We start from the raw sequence: 21,721 nt of genomic DNA, 5'->3' as shown, positions 1-21,721 counted from the left end.
AGCATTGTACTGCTGCCACACCACATTGGTTCCGCATGAATTTTTCTGTTTTCCTCAGATGCAGAAACCATCAAACTGAAGCACCATGATGTTGAGATTCTCTGTTGTGTTGCAACCTAGCAGGTAGGAAAAAAAGTAAAAATAGGAAATAAAGAAGAAGGATGGCAGTAGTCTATCATGTCAATGCAAATAGGAAGGAAATATCATTTGCGATCTTCAAGACCACCTGCAAATGTGAATGAAGGGGGTGCTGTCGCTGCAGATCGGAGTAGTTCGCTCCTCAAACAAATTCAGATGGCGTGCAAGGCCATAACATTGACACTACCAGAATCGGCCCCTATGCCGGCCGTCGACATAGCCCTGATTCCCATCGGGAAAGGCCTATGCCGACGGCCCCCGTCGGTGTAGGGCCGTTGGCAATATATGCATCGGCGTACCCCCGGAAGCCGTCGGCATAGAAACCCCGTCGGCATATATGCTATCCCGACGGTGTCGTACATCTATGCCGACGGCCGGGGCCGTCGCCATAGTCCCTAGCCTAATGGTGGTTGCCGGTGGCGCCGTCAAGTGCTGCCCAATAAAGAGGCGCCATGTGGCAGACCTATGTCGATGGCCTGGCCGTCGGCCTATATTTAAACTACGCCGACGGCTAGGCCGTCGGCATAGGTCTATCACGTGGGGCCAGGTGGGGGCCATCAGCATAGCCCTGCCCTAGGAGTTCCCAGTAGCCGCCACGTGGCACCTATGCCGACGGCCTGGCCGTCGGTGTAGTTTTCATCTATGTCGACGGCCTTGCCGTCGGCATAGATGCCACGTGGCGGCTACTCGGAGCTCAGGCCACCCCCTTGCCGTCGGCATAGTTTGTGTCTGTTATTTTTTCTTTTTTCTCTTTCTTTTCAGCTCAATTCATATCAATATATACATCATATATAAGAAATGGCTTAGCTCTGCAAGTACTCGCCAGACATGCTCGGGGACATAGCCTCAAACCATCACCGACATTATCCGCTCAATCCATACATGGTAGTCATGACTCTTCAGGCCGGTCACTTTGCCCGTTGAAAGATTGACTCCCTTACTTATATTCGATGCATAACCATCGGTGAACTTCAAAATGTGTTTCAGCCAGATAAGTAGTTCCTTTTTTTCTGGCGGTTTAACGACAAAGTCAGCATCTGGCTTGAACTAGTTTTTTTGACCGCCTGTGGGAGGCTTCATGTTTAGACGTGGTCTATCACAAATTCTCTGTTGATCAGCTCTAGCTTTAACTTTATCCTTCGTCTTATCAGGAATGTTGAGGATCGTGCGGAAAAGGGACTCTACGGCTTTCTTTTTGGTGTGCACACATCGATGTTGTAAGGAAGTTTGAGGTGCTTGAAATAGGGAAGTTGCGAGAATAGGGTAATGTGAGTCCAGTTGTGCATCTCACCATATCCCTCGAAGCCTTTGGATTTGGCTTTGCCTTTGCCTTGGACTTTAGGCTTGAGAGCTTTCACCCAAGCAAGAACATCTGTCCCTGAAAATTTTGGAATATCGGTTACTTCATGAGCAACCTGGCCTTTCATGAAGTTCTTCTGGTCTTCCCTGTCTGGATGGTCTAGAGGGAGGAACTGTCGATGCAGGTCAAAGGCTACATACTTGCCACCATTACTCATTCAAATCATTTGCAGAGCTTGCATGCACACTGGACATGGCATCTTCCCACTAGTAGTCCATCCGCATAATAGAGCATAGCCAGGAAAGTCATGAATGCAATAGTGCAACCAAACTTTCCTCAAGAAATTTCTCTACAGATCTCGGTCGTATGTCAACCTTCGAAAGTACCAAGAATGGTGCAAATCATCCACTAGCGGCTGCATAAACACACCCAATTTCTTCCCCGGATATTCAGGCCCGGAAATGATGAGCGACAAGGACATGGTCTTGCGTTGCATTAGGGCACCGGGAGGGAGATTGAGCGGAATTACAAACACGGGCCAGCAGCTGTATAGATTGGACGGCATACCATATGGATTGAACCCATCACCTGATATGGCTATTCTGACATTCCCAGCCTCGGCTGATTCCTCGGGGTATTCTTCATCGAACGACTTCCATGCTTCGCCTTCCAATGGATGTACGATTTTATTTGGATTGTACCTTATACCTTCCTTGTGCCACTTCATCATTTTGGCAGACGCCTCCGTGATGAATATACGCTGCAGTCTTTCTATGAACTTGAGATAACAAAGAACCTTAGCGGGGATGGCTAGCTGTCTTTTCTCACCATCCTCACCGACCACCTCAAGGTACCGAGACGAACTACACTCCCTACAGTACTTGTCATCCGCATACTCGTGCCTAAACAAAATGCAATTATTCGGACAAACATCTATTTTATCATAATCCATAGGGAGTGCCTTCATGATTTTCTTTGTAGCATACATGCTTTTCGGCAGTTCATAACCCTCAGGGAGGCTGTTAGCCCGTACTCCCAGGAATGCTTCGAAGCATTTCTGGCTACAGCTGTACTCATCCTTGACTGCAATCAATTGCGAGATGGCTTCCGGCTGAGATATTTTGGCACCCGCATAAAAAAGTTTCTTTGACAAGGCCAAGACCTCCAAGAAGGCCTTTGTGGTTGCCTTCGGCTCCTCCAGTTCATTCTCTGAAGGTGTCGCATGTGTCGTTTCTACAATAATGACATCATCTAGCATGTCCCTGACCCCGTCGTCCTCATAACCATCAATGCGTTGTCGCATCACCTCCTCTCTACCACGGTCCTGCTCGGCTAAGTTTATCGGCGGCATGTCAAAGTTTGGCATATATCCGTGCGTGTGAAGGTTCTTAGTCATGTCCTTCTGATTTCTACGGTGATGTCTGGCACATCTCGCACAGGGGCATGGTAAGATAATTCTCATTGGATGACAGAATATCTCCTTCAAATACACATCGGTTTTGGCGATCCACTCTGATGTTACTCGATTCCGACGGATAAACCACTGTACATCCATTGATTATCTACCATCCTCTGCTTTTTTGTGAGCCACACAACATAATTAAGGATTCACTTAAATTAATCACATCAAGTTTTCATTTTCTACCGCGTTGAATCCACCTACAGCTCTAATAGGTGAAGATGGGTCCTAATCCCACCCGAGGATGTGTAGATTGAGTACGTTCTCCATTCTACCCCGTTCCGAGACAAAATTTTGGCAGCACCTCCCTGCTGTTCTCTAGATAGACGTCTGGGAAAATAGCCGAGAGAATGTGCTCCGGAGAACAATGGGGAAGCGCCACCAAAATCCTGTCTCGGAACGGGGTAGAATATGGAGAACGTACCCAATCTACACATCATCGGCTGTCCGTGGAAAACGCTAGACAATCCGAAAGAGTTCCAGTGATAAATATACACTTGTATCTCGATAGGAAGTCATGCATTATCACGATGTTGAGGTTTTCTTCTGCACCATGGTATAGGTTTCAGAGGCAATTGATGTAACAAGCAGGTGCTTGGTCATTTATTATAGTAGGATAGGTTTAACAACCTAGCAAGGACAAAAAAGGAATATATAGTTTATAGAGCATAAAGATAGTAGTACGATAACCTCTCAATGAAAACAGGGACAACGCTCATTTGCAATCTTGAAGGAGGTGGTATCACTGAAGATTCAAATATTTTGCACCTTGCACAAATTTCAAATGCTTTACAAGGTCATAAAGTTGAGCAGTATTCTGGTCTTCAGCACAGGCTCTAAACAAATGCCTCCTACGAGTGTAGAGACCACGATGAGCTGGTGAAAATGAAGCGGAGGAAACATTAATCCTCTTTGGAGAAAGGAAATTTAAGCTTGGGTATGACAGACTCTAGAACTTGATCACAAAATTAATTAATGAATGGATAACTAATTTTCTCACCAACCTTCCTCGGTCTAAGCATGACCGGAACTTATAAAGGAGGATGCATTGTAGTCTACTTGCTGCAACTTCCAGCTATGTTATCAGGATAGTACTAGCAGCCAAAGAAACACAATCAAGGCTGAGGTTTCCAAACGAGAGACAACGGTGACAATAAACATTGGGTTGGATCAACCCAATCCATTAAGATATATGAATGATAGGCATACGGAAACACGTCATCTCCAGAATTCATATGGGGCTTAGAAGAAGGTAAAACTTAAGTATTTGTGAGGACGGAATGTAGCAGCTAATTTACGCCTGCGTTAGTCGAATGGAGAAGATGCAAAGGGGGCAAGAGAAAAATTCACTTTTGTCACGCCTTCCACTCCCTCCATCTCAAGCATGTTGGAAGTGGAGGCGGACAGGGAGAAAGGCGTGGGGAAGAAGATGTTGTGTGGAACCCACAGCCAGTAGAGGAGATCTAGTCATTGTACTTGTACGTGTCTGAGTGTATGACAGTGGGGCCCACTGCCACTTGTCGAGCTATTACAAGCTAGTGCGAGGCACCGACTACTGTTATTGTGAATGAGAATTATGAATTGCCCATTTCTCCCTTCTCTGTCTCTCACCTACTGCGTCTCCTCCCGCAGCTCCTTCCTTCCCCCCGATCCTATCCCCTCCTGTTCAATCCACATCCCCCGATTCAGAGCTCTTTGACGCCCACTGTCATATTGTATATTGGACAGAAGTTGGTTCCCATATGGATATGGTGGAACCAGCTTGGACACAACGGCGGCGTAGAAGAAACACATAAATAATACGATACCAGATGCATAGAATGCTAACCGTATTAGCTGATCTCTGGAAAAGTGCAACCGTATGTTTAGTCGCTGTACTAAAACTTTCAGGAGTCTCTCAGGAAAGAACTCAAGAAAAATGACAGGGCAGTAAGAGCCTCGTCTATTATATAGTCTAAAATAAGGTGACATTACCGATTTCAAATGGAGAAGGGTACTAAAAAGATGCCACAGATAGTATAATAGGCCGTAGATGGGAATATAATCCAAAAGCTAGAATGAAATTTTCAAACTCATGGAGAGGCATGCAACATTTATTTAGAAACAAATAAAATCTGGAAGGTTGTGGACTATTTGATTCAGAATTTCACTAGAGCACACTGTCAGGCGTCAAAATCACTAGGAACACTACATGCCAATAGTTTGAAATGAAAACATGAATAGAACCTCCAGTTCAGGATGATATGACGAAAGATTCATATCCAGGCCCTCCTTCCTACAAGGAATGCTAACCACAAGTTTGACCCAACTAGCATTGTACTGATGCCACACCACATTGGTTCCGCATGAATTGCTCTGTTTTCCACATTGAGATTTTCTATTGACCTAGCAGGGAGCAAAAAAAGTAAAAATAGGAAACAAAGAAGAAAGATGGCAGTAGTCTATCATGTCAATGCAAACTGGAAGGAAATATCATTTGTGATCTTCAAGGCCACCTGCAAATGTGAATGGTGGGGGTGGTGTCGCTGCAGATAGGAGCAGTTCGCTCCTCAAACAAATTCAGATGGCGTACAAGGCCATAACATTGAGTATGATTCTGGTTTTCAGTAGAGGCTCTAAACGTGCAGTCTCCCACAATCTTAGCAAATCAGTCAGTGTACATGCCATGGTTAGCTAGAGACAATGGAGCTGACAGAGCACAAACATGTAGTCAATCCTCTTTGCGGAAAGGGCACTTATGACTTAGGTCCGAATCAGATTCCAGGATAACTAATGTGCTCACCAACCTTCCTCGGTCTAAGAATGACCAGCACTTACAAAAGGGGAGACCGCGTGTCTGTATTCTTCTTCTTGTATGCTCTAACAATGTTATCAAGATAGTGGTAGCTGTCAAACAAATATGAACGCGGTTGGATCATTGTTATCTCCAGGGAGAGAACATAGTGACAATACATCATGGGTTGGACTGATACAATCCATTATGAAATAGGAATCGGAGGCATATGGGAAAGCATCGTCTCGAAGAATCACATAGAATGTAGAATCAGGCTACGCAATGGTATCTCCGAGGAGGACACCCAGAGATGAAAGGGAGAGACCGGCGGAGAAGATAAGATAGCTATACAGATCTGCCTTCGGGCGGTCGCTGGAGGTGAGACGAACACACAGGATAGCAAAGATAGAGAAAAGTAGATGACGGGCTCCATGGAATCACCGCAGGCCGTAGCACCGTTGGTCACCAAAATCGTTGTGCCACTCCTGGGCAACGGCAAAGACAAAGAGAGACGCTCTCTGTGTGTACGAAGTAGATCCCCCCATAGCAAATACACGAGCAGGCAACCAACACAATCTAGAACACTCTTTCTTTTCACAGAAGTACAATGTACAACCTGTCAACCATATGCATCAAAACTGACCCAGAAAAACGAAATATCCCAAAGAATTTCTACCAAGGAGATCAATGGTGTATTTATTCTTTTGCCTCACGACAGAACTAGTGGCCAAAATTTTTGTCCCTTATAAGTGGAAAATTTGCCAACAAAATGAATTGGCAAAAGAGTATTGGTACCCCGAAAAGTTAACAACCAAACAAACAAAAATCAACTGTTCATCTGCGTCACAAGCATCCACGCCCAATCATATTTTCTTGTCGTCCTAAGCTTGTTTGGATCCATCTAGCAAAACAAAATTGAAAGTTTTCTCAAAATCTCAAAATGGCCATAGTTGGGATCACAATGTCTGAAACACGAGTGACATGCATTTGTAGCAAAATTTGGCATAGCCGATTCAGAATTCCACATAAGAGCAAGCAGTTTGCTGGTCCTCAGATGTTAAAACGCCTCAAAAACCTACATGCTAGTAGCCTAGTACTAGTTTCAATAGATATAGAGCCTCCAATTCCGCAACTGCAACATTCAAGATGACATGACCAAGACTGATTTGTGACCCCCCACCTATCATCACCTAGTTAGTCAACTCCACGATGGCGCGGACAATGTCATCATCTGCAGCCTTGAGCGCCTTCACAGCCCTGGACCTCGACACAGAGGCCTGCCCCATCACGACCTCAACATCCTTGTTGTCAACGCCCGTCTCATCGACCTCCTCGTCGTCTTGGGCTGCTGCCACGGACGGATCACCCTTTGAGATGACGCTGCCCGGTCCCGGCGCCTTGAACTGCCCCGCCGCTTCTGTCAGCAGCTGAGCGTCCATGTCCTCCATCTTGACCACCCCGAACATGACATAGGTTTCTGAGTGCGAGCTCTCGAAGACATCTGGCTTGGAGAGGACAAACGTAGCCTGCAATAGTATTGAGAGATGTTACGAAAATGCGACAACCACCAGCATGAAATTATGCTACAGGGAACAATGGCTGAAGTGGTTAAGATGCTCACGGTCTTGCTCTGCTTGAATTTACACAGCTCACACCAGTAATGGCCTTCATGCCAAGCCTCTCCATGGCTTTCCTGCACTTCTTCTCACACCTAGATCTTCCACTAGCATCACCTCCTAGTGCCAGAAAGCACATGCACATAATGTCAGATTTTCAAATTTTTGCATAACCCCAGAATTTTACAACTAACATAGTTGACTTTGTGAATTATTATCGGTAACCGTTGGAAATGGAAAGTGTAACATTCATACAACACTTGAACTTTTCGCAAGCACGATTGAACAGAAACTATGACTGCAATCATGTATTCTTGGTATCCATTGTCTATTTTGGAATTTTGAATAAGATCTTAGTTTTGGCACTTTGGGTAAGATACAGAGGATTAGCTATTCATATAATGGAAATCCCAGCATCAGTTCATACTAAATGCATTGAAATAATACATGCATCCACGGCCGCTCGATTGGACGCCGCAACATTTTCTTCCTTCGCTGCAGGAAAAAAAAGCGTCGCCCGCTCGCATCGGGCAGGGTCGTGCCCCCGCCCATCCCGCTGACAGATCGAAGTTCTCCTACGGCTTGCCTCACTGCCGATGCTCGTCGCCGTCGTGCAGCACGCGTCCCCCCTCCCCTGCCGTCGACAGTACCCTCATGTGTGCCCCTCGTCGGTGTTGCCCACCCTCCCTCCTTCCCCTCCCCCCACCTCGCCCCCCAGCAAAATGAATGGCGACGCCGCCATGGTTCGCCGTGGTAGAAAAAATAGAGATGGTTCCAGCAAACCCAAAAACGCTCGTAGTACCAAAAAACGGAGCCAGTTCCAGCAAATCAAAACGAAAGTGGTAGCAAAAAATGCAACAATTTGGCGCTGATTCCATAAAAAAAATCAGAAATTGTGTGGTAGCAAATAATAAGCATAGTTCCACCAAAAAACATTGCTGGTTGTAGCAAATGCCGATGATGGTTGTAGCACAAATTGTCGCAGACCCTCGGTTACAGCAACAAAAAGTCTTCGCCTGTCATCGACCAACACCGCCGCACATGCTACAACCATGGCAGCAAACACGCTAGCGGTTGTAGCAAAAAGCGTCAATGACCAGCAATACGAACTCTGGTCGTAGCATTTTTGGGTGCTGCTTCCAGCTGAATAAAATGCTACAACCAACTGAACAGAATGCTATAGCCAGTGATTTTAAATGCTGGAACCAGTGGTTTCAGGAAAAAGATGCAAAGAAGCGATGGTTTCTGGAAAAGATCCAAAAAGCTACAACCGGTTGGCATAAAATATCAGGCAGATCTTCTTCCACCATGGCTGCTCCGCGATGGAGGGGGAGGAGGGTTTTCCACTACACCACGACACTACAAAGACGACGTGCATCTGTTAGTATAAGTGAACATCGCCGACACTTTTTTTGTCTCAAACTATACCGACGCACAGTATATTAGTGTTATATAATCTTGTGACACATTATCTGTCGCCATAGCTCACAAAAACACCGATGAAATTTCTGTCGCCAAATAGAGGTATTACCTATTGTTTGTGTGTCACCGATTCGTGGGGACATAAAAAGTGTCGGCGTTGTTTGCTACATGCCACGTCCGAAAAATATGGTGCGGAAAGAGAGGCGCGCGCGCGACGCGAAACACCCGATTCGCACCAGAACGTGAAGAAAAAAAACCACGTGACCACCCGACCCGAGTCCCCGACCTGTTCGATCCCCAATCTCACCTCTCTCTTTCTCTCGCCACCCACACACCCTAAACCTAACCCGACCGCGCCGCCGCCCCCGACCTGCGCGCCGCCGCCGCAACCCCCTCGCCGTTCCCCTCGCGCCACCACATCTCGGACCCCGGCCTCCCTTCCCTTAGTCCGCAGTAGCAGCAGCGCCGTCTGCAACAGAGGAGCACAGTTCGCCGCCGAGGAACAGCAGTGCCATCCGCCACCAAGGATCAGCCGCGCACCGGGAACGGCAGCACCATACGCCGGAGGATCCGCCGCACCGACTGCTGCTGAGGAGCCCCTGTCGTTCTTTTTCCTCCACCGGTGACCCCTGTCCCTGTTGACTCCCCTTGCCTCCAGATCTCAACAAGTAAGATGCGATTTTTTTTTCTTACCTATCTTCTCGTATGTTGATATATGTAGTTCACATTTTAGTGTGAATGGCTTATAACCTGATGGCATGTCTTTCGTGATTTTGTTTTTCAGTTCATGAATTATATAGTTGCAGATTTACTTGTATGAATCTTACTGGTTGTGATATGTTAATGCTTAGTGAACTGGTAGTTCATCACAGATAGATCCCTTGCTTGCAGATAGTTCTTCCGCTGCAGCTTCTCTTTGAGAAGTTTTATTGTTAACACTTTCAGCAGCTACATAAATATGGTGTATTCCATGTTTGCCAAGAGAAACCATATCTCCCTAGTGGCACTAAAATCATCAGAGTTCATCTGTGAACTATCTCTTCTCTTCCAACTTCTGTAACGGGTGGCCTGCACAGTTTTTCTCACACATAGCATTCTTTCTTTGAGCCTTGATGCTACTTGTGAGCTTTCATTCAGTTTCTTCTGCTCCTTTAACTGTGCAAGAAACATTACTGTAAAACATACTTCCATTCTTAGTGATGGACTACTGGTTTTTTTGTTTGATTTGTCAAACCCTCAAGTTCAATTTTTGCTAGGAACACAGTTGGCTCTTATAAGCATGCAAGCAAACCAATAACGGGAACTCTGCAAATATTTTACCATCTCTGACTAATTAACCATTTGACATATGGTAGATATATCACCGTAATTACTTACAATTTTTGTTCTGTAATGTAACGTTGGCTGAGATTAATATCAGTACACATTATTGGGATTTTTCCTATTCCGTGCACATTTTTGTGGTCTTTGGAATAGTATAAAATATCTGAAATGTTGTCATTGGGCTCACTGTGAGATGTGTATCAGATGCTCCGAATTGGATTTTGTAATCTCATCTTCCTTCTTCATGGTCGTTTACTGTCTACATGTTGTAGGTCTCTGAGTTAACAAAACCTGTTGATACCCCTGAACTATTGTATCCTAAGCTGCTACTCCATGTATATATATACAGCTACTGTATCTTAAGCTGCTCAGACAATTTTTATCCCATGTGATGTGCTTCATGTGTCTAACTGTACGAGTGCTTTTATTAATTCCAGAAGCTGGTGGTTATATATGCTTATTTATAAGAGCCTCTTTGGTGGATTGGCTTGATAACAAGTAAGCTCCTTCATCTTTGCTCTGTTTTATTTCTCTAGGTACCTAATTTTGCATCGTCGATATTTCTGAATTCTCTCATCACATTAGCAAGTGATATCCTCATGGATGTTTGTATAGGAGCTTGCTATTGCTTCCATACTGGTTTGCTCTATTGGTCAAGTTAGTTTTGCTCCCTCTGCAGTGCAGGAGAACAATACCCCTGGAGATGCGCGTTGCGCGGAGTAGGCTATGTCATCCTATGACCACAACGATTGGCTGCTACTCAAGACGCGAGGTGATATTTTTAAATATTCGATTCTTCAATTGTCGTTTCAAATCCTTGGACTGGTGGCTGGGATTGTATTAGTTATTTGGAGCGACCTACTTGTACCCAAGTCCAATTAGTAAGTTGAATATAGCCCTCTTGTTCTAACCAGATGCAGTTGAACTGGATGTTTTTGATCCACTGCTTACTCTTGTTTTTTCTACAAAAAATCTAATCCTTGGAAAGTGGCATGTTAATTCTACATTGGTCGCTAGTTCTATGCCCATACAATACTTATTTGGGAATGAAAACTGTAGCGCTTTAGCAAGAAAGGCTGATTAAGCCAATCTGGTCTCCCTCTATGTACTTGTCAGGGCTCATTAATAGCATGGTTCTGCTCACTGAAATAGGAGAGATGCTGAACAAGACAGATGAAGAACAAATGGCCAAGTACACTTGCTGGAAGATTGATGAAAAAGAGAGCACAGGTAAAAACTTAAACCAAAGGAACTGAGACTTGAGTAATAGTTCAAGTCAGCTCAAAGTACTACTTCCACAACCGCAAATTATAAATTTTAGAAGTACGAATGAAGGCATAAAAATTAACACAGATTGCTAGTTTAGGTCTTCAATGATTTCCGAACAGATTGAAACTGTAAGCCTCGATGAATTCGCGGTCCACACGTGTTTTAAGAAGTATTTTAAAGGAAATTGCAATTGAAATCCATATGCAACTACGTGTAGATATATTTGCTGCTATTAGTACATTTTTTTCCCTATCCAAAGGTCTTCTATTATTTCGATACGATCATATGTGAAAATCCGTGGTGATAAAAGAAACATGTCTACAGTCTGATGTAATGGTAGGCATGATTTTATTTTGAGTTTTGCATATATTTATCCTAGCAATTACTCATAGTTGACATCTGGTAATATATGTTTTACTCGATCGAGCTCCTAGATGCCTAACTAGAGCGCATTTGTTGTCTCGAAAAACAAGATGTATGTGCAAGCATATGGTCTTTGAAATGGCTTTGTTTTCATCAAGTGCACTCTTGCTACTACATATATGACTTTCGGTACATGTATATATACAAGTGCATATCTGATTGTTTGCTGATGGAGGAACTTCAAATGCAAATCCCTAAAATTACAATAAGAACCTTATTCGTGATGCTGTATAACAGATCTGATTGCTTATCAATGAGTGCATAATTTTTCAGAGTGAGCCATGTGATATGCTATGTGCTAGCCCGACTCTGGTTGATGTTCTGAGAACGGTATCTTTTGTAATCTATTGGCAACGCATCTACTTTCTAGATCTTTAGGATCAGAAACTCTCATTTTCTAAAGATTGCTGAAATATACGAGTTCTTTTGCAGAGACAGATGGCAAAGCGTAGCAAGGCCACAAGTTGATCTAAGATGTTTTGGTGATTGCTTTGTTCATAACATGGTTGACACATTTTGTTCACATGGAAGTTAATGTCGACTTGGTGATGAAAGACTTGGTCTCTTTTTAATGGTAAAAAAGGACACTTGGGCTCTTCCATGATATTTTTTAGTAGTCATAGATGTTCTAGTGATTGAACAATTGGTCTCATAGGAACTTGGCCACTACATTTTGTAGCAGACCATGGTTTGAATGCCAACTTATGTATGTCCTTAATTGTTGGAGCTAAATTCAGTGAAGAAAACTAATGAATCTTCTATATATGTTGAATGGTATCTTGTGCATTGATCACTGGTGTCTTGTGATGAATAGAAGAGTGTAATTGTTTGAATATGTATTGGGTACTGAACATGCATTTAGTATTATGAATTTAATTTCATATTAATATACGGTGAATTTACATTTGTGCCGAAGTGTAGACCTTGGCAGCAAGTGTGTCGGTGATAGTATTAACATCGCATAATCTGTTGGTGTAGCACAGTGTTGGATGAACTGTCGGTATATCTATGGACGTTGCACAATCTATCGCCATAGCACAGTGTCAGATGAACTGTCGGAAAAGCTTTGTCTGTCGGTGTAAAAATGTCTGTCGGCGAAGTTCTCACCAACATTGTCACACTATCTGTCGGCATAGATTTATCTATCGGGAAAGACCTTTCCCGGCAGGACTATAGCCGTCAGCTCCTTTCTGTCGGTAAAGATCTTTCCCAACAGTAAATATGTCGCCTTAATTGACCTATGCCAACAGATTATTTGACGCTGCTTTGAGTGTCGTGGTGTAGTGGTCAGGGATGCAAAACATGGGCCATGCCCAGCAATGAGCTCGTGTTTCTTGTGGTGGTTCTGGAGGTGCTCGTAGTAGCGGGCTCGGACCTGTTCCGTGGCCGCGAACTCACACGCGCTGGAGCAAGCAAAGGTCATGGCAGCTAAATGGGAGAAGTGACAAAAAGGAAGAGACGAGATTGAGTGGGGGAGAAACAGTGGAGGCAGAGGATACATGAGTGCGTGGGTGGGTCGCGTGTAAGGACCGAGAATATATCGACCAGATGGGGGTGAATGGGAGATTCAAAATTTCCTTCAAAAGTATTGAACTGATCCCAAACACAACAGCGGAAATAAGATACTGTAGATAAGAACTCAATCAAGCTTACTATTGAGGGAAAAAAATCTTCGAGGTAAGATGCAATAATGGTTCGAGTACGATTGGCTTGATGATAATGAAGGTAATGCAATATGCCAACAGGTAAACTATCATGACAGAGAGCTAGAACTGATATGTGATGCATAACTGGGATAAGCAAACTATGATGAGGTAACTGATCACAACACAGATGAAGATGAGAGCAAAGATAGCATAAGAGAATGAATGTAGTGTAATACTGAGGGCATCGAACAATAACTGATGGATACAAGATCGAATGATATGGAACACAGTATGATTGATCAGACAAACTATCATCCTAGAGCACGAATGAAAACTGCTAAAGGAATTGCAGTGAAGAAAATTGAACCAGTGGTGCTCGATGGCGATAGAGAGATTTGGTAGACCAGTTCACCCTTCTGCCAAAGGGCTATGTCTGGTTGAAGGGGTTGTGACATAACACGGAAGATAAACTCTCTTCGCCCTATTCTCCTTCAACTCGAAGCTGATCAGACTCCATTTGATTTCACCACTACTAGGGAAAACGTTATAAACAGAACCTTAGCAGTAGCGCTGGATAAAACGTTGCGCTACTGATACTTAGCAGTAATGCGTGTCCCCAGATGGCGCTACTACTATAGACATAGCAGTAGCGCGGCAAGGACAAAGAGCGCTACTACTAAAATTGTCCCACCGTTGCCGCCAGGCTGAGTTTAATAGTAGCGCTTTCCCCTGAAACGCGCTACTGCTAAGTAGTATAGCTGTAGCGCTTTCCGCCTACACGCGCTACAGCTAAAACCACCTTATCCCTATACCCCATCCCGCATGTTTCCTCTCTCTCTCTGTCACCACACTCTCACTCCCACTCCAAGACACTCTCTGGTCGCTGCCCGGCAGTCGCCGTCGCCCGCCACCGCCGCTCGCGCGCCACCAGCCACCGCCTTCGCCAGCGCTACACCACCCGGCCGTCACCGTCGCCCGCCGTCGTCGCCCATCACCGGTGCGCCACCGCCAATGAGGCATATCTTCCTCTCCCACTCCTCCCTCCCTCCCTCCTTCCTCCCCCTCCTCTCCCTCCCTCCCTCCATTCCTTCTCTCAACTAATGTAGGTAATTTGAATGTTGGTATAAAAATTTAGTTACATAAATTTTAGGTCTTTTGAATAGAATTTTTGTTAATAGAAATTATTTAGGTATACAAATTTTCCAATATAGAAATGTATCGGAAAGCCATACGAGAAATTTAGTAACATACTTTTTTACTACAAAAAATTAGGTATGGAAATTTGTAATAAGAAATATTAGTTATCTTATTAACCAAATGATATATTGCAGAAATCAAGGAGCGCCCCTGCATCATCCCCGTCGTTGTCCCCGTCACCGACCCCCTTGGACCTTGAGGTGAGAGCAGCCAAATCCCCATGTCGTTGATGTCGATGATGATGATGTAGCCAAATAGGATATGTGCTTACCCAAGTGGCCTATGTTTGCAGGGAACACCTCCGCGTGACCTATGTTTTGCAGAAATGTTGATTAATTTCCGTTCCGGCAAATTTCAGGCACTCGATATGTCCTTTTTAGCAAAGGTCATGCTGGATTTTTCCGTGAATTTTAGCATGGCTTGTTCTACAATGTAGGAAATATTGAGTGCCTTGGATTTACTGGAAAGAGCATTAAATGGCATTTTGGGTTGACTTTAAGTCGGTTGGGACTCCATACATGACAGTCAAAAAACAGTGAGGAAGTGTCCACCATATATGAGGAAGAAGAATGCCGACTATTGTCGTGGGGTCGTTCTTCCTATTGTTTCTCATGATAGAACTTTGTAATGCACAGGAAGGAAGAGAAGAGTGACCTTCACCGACTGTCGAATATATCAGAGATGAAGAATCTTGACTGTTGTCGTGCGGGTCGCTTCTTCTTCATTCCCGTGTGCTACACAATTTGGTGTAATGTACTCTGGGACGAAGGGAGGAGCGACCGTCACTGACGGTGGAATATATCAGAGAGGGAGTGCCCACCATATACACCATGTGAGATTAGAGTTTTCAAGGAAGACTTGACAAACCGAAAATCAACCCGTGATGAATATATAGAAGTTTAATCTTTCAATTATGAACACAGTAGATGTCTGATGACGATAGGATCCTGGAGTGCCATTACTGCTACGCTGACCGGGGTTTGTGTGACAGGTTTCGTCACCTGTAAAATGATAGGTTTTTCGCTGTGAAGCTCGACGAGACCTTTGATGTTTGTACGATACGCAACGACAATCATTTCATCGTAATTAATATCATCACTTGTTCTTCCTTTGTTCAACCGGTAATTTATTAATTTTTTTCAATTCGATTAGTACATCTCGTGCCATGCAAGACCATATGTATTGCAGAAGCTCGGTTTCAAAGACTATGAGAATATGGAGACGAGGAGGGATCACTTAAGAACTAAACATGGTTATGGCGTTTCGAGTTAAGCTGTACAATGCGGTCAATAACTACCATTTTGGTTGCTCTAATTAGGAAGCTCTCTCCAAGGCATATGAATTTGACGAGGGTATGCAAATAACATTTGATATTCATCCCGAAGATGATGATGATGATAATATCGACATCAGGGTGGATGTGGATAGGCCTCCAGTTTTGCCTAAATAGAGTGTCAAACTAATTTGTTACGTTAAGTAATTTATATTTTTAATTTAAAAATATTTGGTGTTCATCGGTACTAAACGTCTTTATTTATAACTGCCAGCTTATTCTTATCTTCCAAAAATAGTCGGAAGGCTATAGACAGGACATACTATGGCTATGACTCCAAGCTTAATTGTGAGGAGAAAGGTTATGTTGTCTCATTCATAGATGATGTTGAGGCCTTTAAAACAAATCACTCTATCCTCCCAAATTTTACTCGGTGCATGCCACTAGTCCATAAATTGCATGATGGTAACTTCATTGGCAAAAACTTGGTAAGATTTTGTTAATGGTGGTAACTTTATTGCATACATTCTCCCTAAGTATATAAACTACATACATTGCTAACAATATATATGTTACTATTATGTTTTTCAACAGAGGCTCCTGACGGAGTTTGTGCCTTACATGCTGTTTATCGAAGGTTATATGCATATGGTTAGCTTATGACCAACTCATTTGTATGCTTACCATACTACATACTCGATTTCTTCAACTGATGGAAGGCTCAAAGTCAATGAATGGAGCAAAGTGATGAATGTGCACACGCAACTATCTGGATACAACATGAATGTGCGCAAGCCACAAGATGGAAATAGGTTTATCTCCATTCTCCATTATGGAGATGGACTAGTTTATCTCTTTTCTGGTATTTTACCTAGGAGAGAGGAGTAGTTCCTAGGTATTAAGAACAATTAGTTAGTGTTGATTATGTCTATGATGATGATGAGAAGTTGTTATTATGTGCTACAATGTGTTAGAGTTGATGATGATGAGGAGGGGGAGTTGTGATTATGACTAGTGACCAAGTTGTTATTTGATGTCTCATGGATGAGAATGCTGATCATGGGAGTTGTTTTATGACAATGATGTATTATGATGATAATTTATTAATGATACGATGATGATGATGATGAGTTATTATATCATTGGGTGAAAGAACTGTGGATTAGTTTCATGTGGATGGATCCTAAGTGACCAAGTCATGGATTAGCACGCTAATCCTTCACTTGGTCACTTAGGATCCATCCACTTGAAACTAATTCACGGTTCTTTCACCCAATGATGTAATAACTCATTATGATGCAAATACAATCTCTAAATTTATACTATATGAAAACTTGTATAATGGTGTATGAATACGGCATAAAATAAAAAAGAAATAGAATACGTAATACTAGTAGTAGCGCGGGTAGAGAGGCACGCTGCAAGTAGCTACTAGTAGTGCTTTCTGCAAGAGGCGCTACTGCTAAGTAGGTATAGCAGTAGCACGGCTAAACCAACGCTACTGCTACCCTTTAGTTGTAGCGTCATAACAGTAGCGCGGTCTCCCGCACTAATACTAGCCCAAAAACTAGTACTACTGCTAGGCGTTTCCCTGGAAGTGCACTCGTGGTAGATCCTTGTCGGTGATCTCCAAACCTTCGGTCGACCTTCGCAAACCTCAATTACTCTTGGCCGCTGAAGATCTAGCTCGGTGAAGACAACAACTCTTCAACACTCGAGCAGAAACCTATATGTCTACAGACTGCGGAACTCTCGAGAGTAAGAGATACAAGAACTCTAACTCAGAACTACTATGATGCTAAACCACTGTCTAAGTTTGGGCTCTTGATTTTTTCACTCGGTGGATCTTAAACTCAAATCACTCGGAGAGGGGTTGCTCAAATCAATATTCTTAGAAATCTTAAGTGGAGTAGCCAACGGATAATGTTGGATTGGGGTGGCTATTTATAGCTGCAGCCTTCCCTGATGGGAATGACCAAATTGGACACAAGGAGTAGCCAATGACTGAATGTCACGAGTCCAATGGTCAGAATTTGAGCACAATGGTAACATTACTTGCGGAGCAAGTAATTCTAAGTCCTCAGTCCGAAAGATATCTCTTGCAGCACGAAGAACAACATCTACCTTTGCCAGGTAATCATTCGGAGCATAAAGAGATATCTCCCGCATGTTCCATAGGTTTTGGGCTAAGCATCACAGAGGATCGTAAGCTTCAAGAACCTATACCCCTCTTAATAGTACGGAGGTCCTATGACTCAAATGAACAAATAAAGAAAGATGAAAAGAATACTTACTTCTTCAATTTGTCTTCGACTTCCTTTCATTGCAGTCAATTTCTTCGGACGACATAGAACCAAATGCTTTGTTGCGGCATTAAACTTTCGAGGGGTTAATTCCTTCACGGCAATCTTCTCTCATTCATATCTTCAACAAATGTAGCTCATTCTTCTCTGCAATGCAGATATACTCCGGTGAAGTTCATCGAACTTAGCACCTGAGACAACATTCTCTTCAGTTTTGTATGGAATTTCTCTCTGTATGCACTAGCAAACAAGTTAGTCCATACCTGTTTCTATCAACAATATCCAAAACAGAGGTAGGCAGATATTGCACCAACAGGCCGGGGTAGGTTGCGGGCCCCGCAGGACACGTCGTCATGAGAGGACCGAGGAGCGCTCGATCTCTCTTTCATCGTACGTGCCGCATTCCACCGGCCCAATCTTCTCCCGGCGTACCAGCCACAGACGTTTCCCTTTATTTTGTATCAAATAATTAACTCTTTTATTTGCTCAAAAAGCTAGCAGTTTTAGGAAACAAAACATAGTCAATATTTCCCCTGGCAACTGACTGGGTTTTGCCTATCCTCGTGTGGTGCTAGCCACCATCAATTTGTTGCTAACGATTTCCCGTGGAGTCCTAGCGATTTTCTCTTGCTGCTTTCCATTGGACTCTCCTATGTCGGTGTCTATGGGTTCTTTGTGGAAGGCACCATAGTGCACGCACAAGGAAGGAAGATGTTGACGATCTACTACAACGTCTAGCGTTGTAAGAAGATGAAGGGACGATTTTCCTTTGGGAAGATGAAGTAGGGATACCAGATGTCCAGACTAAGTGCTTGGCATTATCTAGGGTTCATACTAGCAAAGGGTTTAGTCTGTTTTCACTTAATGCTGATACGAGGAATGCGTGGAACCCTACGAGGAAAGTCTGTTGACGTCTGATCAAACCAAAATTTTCACGATTCAGTTTGGATGTGAAGGTGACTGGAACACGGACATGAACGTGGTGTCATGGTTGTTTTGCAACAAGGAAGTACTCATAGAGGAGTATGATGAGTTTGAGAATTTGTGATTGGTGAACCTAAGCGATATTGTGGTCTAGCAACATGCGCTAAAACTACTGAATAATTATCATGATGATAAGGGTGTAAGAGTGATCATGTGCGGGAACATGGGTGAGATCCAAGAAGTTCAGTTGCCACAACCGGCTAAAATGTTGGTGCTTTTGTTCAGATTCACATTAAATTGGATGTGAATAGAAAATATTTGTATCCATCACTAAAGGGGGGGAGAAGGTGTTGTATCAGGTGACATATGAGAATATCCCTATGTTTTGTGGCAAGTGTTGTTTGATTGGTCATTGGCATGAAGAGGGTGGCACATGAGATCATGATATAGCAAAACATGAATGCAGTAGTTTCATGCTTGTTCATGAAGGTAGAAGTCAAGGTAGTGGCCGAGGATCTAGCAGAGCCAACGCTGGAGAAAGGGGTGGAGCACCTTTTGGCAGAGACTTTGGGAGAGCATTCATTCCTAATGTTTGTGACAGAGGTAGAAGGGATGAGCTCAACAGAAGAGCATCTATGTATGAGAGTTGGTGATGGAACACTACCCATAACGAGAAACAGCAACCCGATGAAGGTGTACTACTATGTTGGATGACAATCCTTCCGCTACGAAGCGGTTGGCGCTGAAATCGAGTGTTGTAGGAGAAACACATGATCTATCTCGTGCTATAGTTCCGGTTGGTGCCCTGGTGGGTCCTTTATTAACTCAACAGAAAAAATAAAATGAATGAAGCAAAGGTTAGGTGACAGAGATGGTGGACGTTTTGTTGACGGGGAGGAAATCTTTGATACATCGGCGGACTCCCTCGAGGGGTACACTCGGAAACAATGGGTCTCTTGGTGTCAAACTGTCGTGGAGCGGGCAATGCTGGGATAGTTTGAGAACGTCGCAAGGAAGTTTGCCTCGAAAGTGTTAGGCATAGTGGAAATTCATATTAGCAAGACACATGTGAAGTCTCTTGCACCAACCCTTGGGTACGATTGCAGTTATTATGTTGGTAGTTCAAGTAGAAGTAGTGGATTTGGTGTTTTATGGAATAAGGAAATAAAACTTGAAATTTTCATTTTTCCGAAGTATCACATGAACGTTGATGTGTTACTGAAGAATGTCTCTTTTCTTACAAACAAACCATGCTTGTTTTAAAACCAGGTGGTGAAATATCCCACATATAGAAAGAGATACAACTACATAAACTACTACTAAGAGATAACAATTGCATATGAAGGAAGCATTGGTGCTTTGAAAATTAACTATGACATGATTAAATATGAATGTAACCTCATGAATTCTTATTCCATAATGTGTAACAACCTTTAATAAAGGCCCCATTGACTCGATCTGAGCCTGGTACATTATTTAGTAATCTTGTATGTTTTTCAATTTTGAATTGTAAAGGGGGCATCTAGATTTAACAAATCAACCTGACTATTGAGCATGGTTTTCATGTTAATGAGTAGAGTGGAATATACATGTACTCCCAACCTCTTCTTAAATTCTCTCCATAGGGTAGTTATGTTTGCTTGACAACGAGTGCGCTCCTCTCCTTGCTCATTGTCGGTGTCAAAACCGGCGGATTTCGGGTAGGGGGTCCCCAACTGTGCGTCTAGGCGGATGGTAACAGGAGACAAGGGACACGATGTTTTACCCAGGTTCGGGCCCTCTTGATGGAGGTAAAACCCTACGTCCTGCTTGATTGATATTGATATTGTGGATGTTTACAAGAGTGGATCTATCACGAGATCAAGGAGGCTAAACCCTAGAAGCTAGCCTATGGTATGATTGTAATGGTTGTTGTTGTGTCCTACGGACTAGAGCCATCCGGTTTATATAGACACCGGAGAGGGCTAGGGTTACCTAGAGTCGGTTACAATGGTAGTAGATCTATGTATCCGTATCGCCAAGCTTGCCTTCCACGCCAAGGAAAGTCCCATCCGGACACGGGATGAAGTCTTCAATCTTGTATCTTCATAGTCTTGGAGTCCGGTCGATGATGATAGTCCGGCCGATGATAGTTCGGCCGATGATGGTAGTCCGGCTATCCGGACACCCCCTAATCCGGGACTCCCTCAGTAGCCCCCGAACCAGGCTTCAATGACGATAAGTCCAGCATGTGTGTAGTCTTCGGCGTTGCAAGGCGGGTTCTCCTTCAAGTTCTACGTACTTGCCGAACAATGTCCGGCTTCCTCATCAATGTTGCGCGTCTTGGCTTCCACGCCCAATAATGGCCTTCTTCCACGCGTTGTGCGAATGTGAAAAGCCAGGGTATCTTTTATGTTTTACCCCCTAGTTGTGAGAATAATCTGCCTATAAGGGAGGCGAGAATCCAGATCCAAATCACCATCTTCCTCCCGCAAATACTCATTGGAGCGCTTTCGACCAAGAATCCATTCCATCATGGACCGTCAACGCGGCTCCTCTTCTCGCGCTCCCAGCCCTTTGCCAGGAGATTGGAGGAGATGCTCTGTTCCGCACAACGAGCTGGTGAAGCTCCAAGCAGGGGGATATCTCACTCCGGCCTTTATGGTTCCGGTTCGA

At 43.7% G+C, this 21,721-nt stretch overlaps 1 long non-coding RNA gene and 1 pseudogene across 2 annotated transcripts; one reads left to right on the top strand and one right to left on the bottom strand.

The window, feature by feature from the left end:
• Positions 1-6,860: 6,860 nt before the first annotated feature.
• LOC119280053 lies at positions 6,861-8,340 on the bottom strand (annotated as a pseudogene).
• A 720-nt stretch (positions 8,341-9,060) lies between these two features.
• Positions 9,061-12,513, top strand: LOC119282274. Of its 2 annotated transcripts, XR_005138671.1 has the most exons (6): positions 9,061-9,376; positions 10,469-10,529; positions 10,711-10,803; positions 11,148-11,261; positions 11,997-12,053; positions 12,156-12,513. It is a non-coding gene; the product is annotated as an uncharacterized LOC119282274 (long non-coding RNA). The 2 variants fall into 2 exon arrangements; XR_005138672.1 differs by lacking the exon at positions 11,997-12,053.
• Positions 12,514-21,721: the final 9,208 nt, after the last annotated feature.

This window comes from Triticum dicoccoides, chromosome 3B (assembly GCF_002162155.2).
Source record: "Triticum dicoccoides isolate Atlit2015 ecotype Zavitan chromosome 3B, WEW_v2.0, whole genome shotgun sequence".
NCBI lineage: Eukaryota > Viridiplantae > Streptophyta > Magnoliopsida > Poales > Poaceae > Triticum > Triticum dicoccoides.
This window is presented reverse-complemented; position numbering and strand designations above follow the sequence as displayed.